Consider the following 6,020-nt stretch of genomic DNA (forward strand, 5'->3'; position numbering starts at 1 on the left):
GGAAAGCTGATCCGATATTTACACGGGTCCTACTTCTTGCCTTAAGCCTTCTTTTGTTCCGCAGACGTTTTCCTCTTTTGTTTTTTATCCACCATCTCTATCTTTCTGTCGCTCGGCTCGGCTAATGTCCGTCCTGTGCACTGAACGCTCTCTCCTCCACATCATGAGTAGACACGCCCCTTACTGCTGATTGGCTGCAAGTTTGTTTTGCTAGTCGGCCCGAGTCAGTTTTCTAAAAATCGCTTACCCCACCTTTAAGTAAGGAATAATGTACAGTCAGATGATTATAGCAGAATAAACCCTGACAGGGTGATCAGGACCCTGACACTTATTATTTCGCATCCAATTTACACGGCTATACATCCAAGTATAGCCGTGTAAATTGAATGTGAAATAATGATTTAAAATGTTTTATCACTTTATAGTTTCAAACCTTCTGTGAAGAAAAACAGTTTCTAGCAGCTTAAGCAGAACCGGTCAAGATAACTCGCAGTACCCTGTGTTATTAGTTTTAGCCAGTTGTTATCCGGGAATAACATACCTTGGAATGTCGCAACTGGCTAATCAGAATCAAGTATTCCAGAGCACTGTGTAATAACACATTTTAAACTACACAAAAGGTTATTTGTTTAAAGAATGTTAATTGTTCTTGATTTAAGCCATTGTGGCATAGTTTAGATAAATAACTATACAGCCAAATGAGAGTCATAGGTAAAAGGGTTATTAATAATTAACCTGCTGGTAGACAGTTTACAACACGTAACAACAATTGTCTGTAAATGACAAACCTACATAATTTTTTAAAAGCACAGACAATGTATTGATTCCAAAAAAGTCTAAACCCCTAAACCTATTACCTGCATGTTGAATGTACATTTGCAACATTGTTCAAACATTCTTGCATGTTCTTTGTTTATCTGATCAACACGTCTGAACAGGAATACAAAGTGAAGGCATCACTCAGCAGACACATTGTTGAGATCAAGAAGGAAATCTACTCATCAATTCAAACAACCATTCAAAAGAAAATGACACCTGGCTACATAAGTAAGACACCAATAAAATATACAGAAAGACAGACTATTCAATTATTTTTGGTATTGTCCATCTGTTAGTTTTAAGATATTAAGTATATTATAAAACTGTGCTGTGTATGCAATTGTTTTCAATGAGAGGCAAGTTTTTTTGTTAATATTTTGAGCAAAAGTTTAAACAATAAAGACATTTTTTCACAGTTTTCTTTGCTCATTTTACCAAGGGCTAATATTAGTGGAGGGCACAGTATTACAGTACATGTTTGGTATAGGTGTTAAGTGTTTCATTTTAGTGTCATGATGCTTCTCTATAGAAATATGATGAATGAATATTAAATGTTGGTTATTACAGAAGCTGCAGACGTGAGAGGAACAGGAGCCATGCAGAGGATGGAGAAAATAATAACAGAAACAATTGAGCAGTTAAAAAATCAAATGTTCAATGAAGCAAAAGTGAAAGTGACTGATATGTTCAAAACCTTGAAGGTAATTAGTTCACGCACTCATCAATAATGAATGTCATAAATACTGGCTGGGAAAAGTTTTACATAATATTTAAATATTTTTTTGCGATCAGGAAGTTTTTAAAACAGACTAACTATGTTACACACACAGCTGAATATAATGAAGACCCTCGAATCTGAGCTAAAACATTCAGTGAAACTCTCGTTTTCACATGCCGGACAAATCAGCTGGTTGAGTAAGAGACTCTGATTTCATCATTTTTATGATTTAAAATAATTGTAGTAAATTATCTTACATGAAGTAATGACGTTTATCTAAAGGAGCATTGTGTAATGTGTTTTCTGTAGATGTCTCCGGAGAGATTCAAGAGCTGGAGAGACTGTCAGAACAACTGTCTTCCTGAGGTCAAGCAAAACAATATATATATATATAATTTGAAATAGTTTGTTTGGACAACTGGGAATATTTGGTGCATGTATACAGAGACCAAACAAGAATATAGAGATAAACAGATGTAAACTTGATTTTTCTCATTCAGTGCTGTGTCATATATTAGTTTTACTCTAGAATTAAAAACATAACCAGACAAGGTGCATCAAGGATATTATAGTTTAGTTTTAGTTAGTTTCATTAATGGTTTTGTTAGTTTTAGTTTATTTTTATTTTGTGAACACATTTTTATTTAGTTTTTATATATTTTAGTTTCAGTTTTAGTAATGATAGTTTAGCAGAGTTAATGGAACACTTCCAGTGTAGACCAAAGCAAGACATTTAATTTGAGCAAAGTTGAATATTTGCACAGTTTAGTTAACTCTTGTGCAAACCTCTTAATAATGAAAATAAAATAATTCTTTACAATTGAACAAAAACCAAAAATATGCAACTTATATGTAAAGGTTTTCAGAGGCATGTCAAACACGCTTTTAAATGTCCGTGCGCTGTAAGGTGTGCATTATTATTATTTCCCATTTCATATTTTATAGTTATTTCCCACGTCTTGTTTTTTAAATGCAAAAACTCATTCTCTGTGAATAGAATTAGGACTCAGCTCACGTGCATGAAGCGCCATCTACAGGTATTTCCCTGAAAAACCACAGGTCAGATTTTCTGGCACAGAATGGGAGCTTATTAAATCACGAACACGATTATTTATTTTTGCTAATTATTATTTTATTTTAGTTAGTTTTTCAATTACTGTTGTTAGTTTCGTTTAGTTTTAGTTTTTCATTTATTTCAGTTTACGAAAATGTTTTTTGACCAATAGTTTTAGTCTTAGTTTCAGTTTTCGTTTACGAAAATAACCTTGAGGTGCATTCCTGCACTGAGACGAACTAACATTGATTATGATAATAGAGGGTGGTGACAAACAGAAATGTAGGTGAAGGTTGTATGTGTGATAGTCATGCCTAACTGCAAGCGTTTTTTTTTTTTTACCAATTATGGTTTGAGTTCCTTGCTATTTGTTCAAGGCAACTAGGAACTCTGCACTTAATATGCATGTCCATTTATGTATTCAATCTCTGCTTCAGGACCTTTTAACTGTCTGTATTATATTATATATATATATGCAGCGAACTGTATCATTGAATTCACAGGTGCTCTATAGAAGAGGGATCAGACATTCATGAAATACCACTAATGCATTGTGGGTAGAAAAGCTTTCATCAGGGTGTGGGTACAAACAGATGTTTTATAGGGTGTGACCAACATACGTCACCACATGTCAAGGCATCACTGGCGTGAGACTAGTATACCTACAGTAGCTGCTTTGAATAAATACAACCCACTGCGTTCTGTACAGCTTTATTCATTTATTAAATGCTATTCATTTTTTGTGTAGTTCATTTGTCTTTTTGTATTCTTTTAATAATTGTCATTGTATGAAAACATTTCTGAAGTGTAAAAGAAAGGTAAGGTAATACATGTTCATGTTCAACAAGGCAAAAATGAAAGTGCTGAAAAAGTTCGATAACTTAACCAACAGATAAATCACATGTACAGGATGAGAAGGATGCATCTTCACAATACTGCCTGAAGGATGCGGTAGATCTGTTTATGCTAAACATAAACTCCTGTGCTTGCTTATATGCGCATTAAGAGGGTGTGTTACGTAAATCAGGAAGTTGACGTTATCATGTGACTTCAGACGTTACAAGCGTAACAACTTAAAAGATACGAGCGACAGGTTTAATTCATCTCTCTGTAAATGTTGTGATGTTGATGAAATGTGCTCATTCTGTGGTCTTGTTGAAGAAACAGCTGCACTTTTATTGTGATTGCAGTATAACCAATACATTTTGGGTTGATTTAAGTTTTTATAGTTTTAACCCTACTAATATGACCCATAGTTTAATCCTTAAAGATATTATATTTTATTATGAAAACCCCAAATTGTTGTCTTTTGAATATGTTAATTTCATCCGCAAGCAAAACCGGCTTAAATCTCCTTTGTTTTCCTCTTTTTCTTGTTTAACTCTCTTTGTTTCATTCCTCCGGCTTATAAATCGCAACAACAACAGCAAATGCAATTTTTGATGCTTTATGATTATATGAATATTATGATTATTCAAAGATATTTACCCTTGTAATTGTGCCTTTTTTCTGTGTATATATTCTCATACAATGATCTACGCAAACCCATTGTATTTATGTTTTCTATTATGATTGTTCATTGTTAAAGATACAACTATTTCTCCCTGAGCTTGTAAGTAATTATAAGTTCTGCAGTAATAATAATAGAAAGAAGATGAGAGAGGTGCACTAACACCTCACAGCATCAGTAACTCCTCAACTCTACCTAGTACAGTTTTCCTCAGGGTTTGCAATGTTTGCACAAAAGACACGTCGATCAGCTGCTTGAAGATTTGTCTTTGGAGAAGACTGCTGATATTATACTCAAAAAATTTAAGTATTACTACTTAAAATATAAGATTACACCAAAATGCATTGCTAGCCCACACCAACACTTACAATAATGATAAATGCTGACCAAAAGTTAATTACATTTTGCTTGTTTTACTAAAATTATATATTTAATTTGTTTTGTCATATGCCATAGCTATGCATGACTACACACTAGACAAACGCAGCCAAGGTGAATACATCTCAATTTTCAGTCAAGTAATTAATGCACAAGTTAATGAAACAATTATATTTTATTTACTGACAACAGGAAACATGAATATGAGTAAAAGAATGAATAAAAGTAACCATGAAAATCAACAACAAAGTCGACAACACATGAAACAAAGCTTTATTCAAACTAATCGTTCTAACAATCATCTACTGCATCTCAACACAGCTGAGACAGTTCTGCAGCTTTACTCTGATGAATGAATTCTGATCTGACTGCTGCTGTGTCTGCTCCAAACATCTGTGCTGCTCTCCATGAACACCACTACCTGTAACACATTGACACAGAGTCAAACATCTTACATCTCATGTTGTCAGCATTACATTTCTTGGCAAATGTAGTTTCATATGTTTACAATGACATGCTAATTTTTGCTATAGCTTCATTACTTCTGTGGTGTCGATCTCCGCAGCCGTCACCGGCAGCAAGGCTCTTTACTCCGGGTTGCTTTTTTTTGTCTTGGGCACAAACGTTCAATAAAGCTGCTTATTTCTTCAAGGTACTGCTTTAATATAAATGCTTACATATACAGTATTTCATACAATTTCTATTTGGGGGGTTTAAAGGGTTAGTTCACCGAAACATATAAATTCAGTCATTATTTTCTCGCCTCCACGCTGTTCAATCCTTGTGTTTGTTTGTTTGTTCCCTGAACACAAAAGGTGATTTTGTGGTTTGATTCTGGTTTGTGTTCATACAATATCAGTCGATAGAGCCTGACTTTCAGAAGCTTCGTCACATTATTTGATGATGCTTTTGAGGCAAGGCAAGTTTATTTATATAGCTCATTTCATACACAAGGGCATTTCCAAGTGCTTTACATAAATAGGAATCATAATCATAACAATAAAAGCAAGGAATTAAAATTTTTAACTGATTTAAAAACTGATTTAAAATGAATTAAAACAGTTAACCCTCGAGCATCATTTGTATAGCAGCCCTTAATTTGTCAAATTTGGGCACGAAGGTCTCAGCTGTGATCCCGGTTTTTGCTTTTAAATAAATGTCACATCACTGTCTTCGATAAAATAAAAACTATCAATTTATGCAGTTTTTGTTATTTTTGGTGTTTTTTTATTTACCTCTAAAAGTACCATATTTTTAAAAAATTTAAAATATGCTTATTTTTATGTTATATTTAATATTTCTTATACTTTAGGGGGAAAAAATCATTCCAGTAAAGTTCAGACAGCCAAAACCAAAATTTTTGGTGAGTTTGGTGACATCTGGTGACATATGATGGTATAAAAATATCAATATCCACTATATGGCTGTAGTACTCAATGGCTGCATATAGGCTCAAATCTATAAACCATTGTTGTAACGAACGTAACCTCTTAAATTTGAGATTTTATCACAAGTTAAAAGTGTAGAATTGAAAAAAAAAA

At 33.5% G+C, this 6,020-nt stretch overlaps 1 long non-coding RNA gene across 1 annotated transcript; it reads left to right on the top strand.

The window, feature by feature from the left end:
* Positions 1–754: 754 nt before the first annotated feature.
* Positions 755–4,513, top strand: LOC107713008 (uncharacterized). The gene is made up of 5 exons (XR_001636851.1): positions 755–1,047; positions 1,387–1,520; positions 1,650–1,734; positions 1,847–1,903; positions 4,306–4,513. It is a non-coding gene; the product is annotated as an uncharacterized LOC107713008 (long non-coding RNA).
* Positions 4,514–6,020: the final 1,507 nt, after the last annotated feature.

This window comes from Sinocyclocheilus rhinocerous, unplaced genomic scaffold (assembly GCF_001515625.1).
Source record: "Sinocyclocheilus rhinocerous isolate Xijiao unplaced genomic scaffold, SAMN03320098_v1.1 scaffold2013, whole genome shotgun sequence".
In the NCBI taxonomy this organism is placed as follows: Eukaryota; Metazoa; Chordata; class Actinopteri; order Cypriniformes; family Cyprinidae; genus Sinocyclocheilus; species Sinocyclocheilus rhinocerous.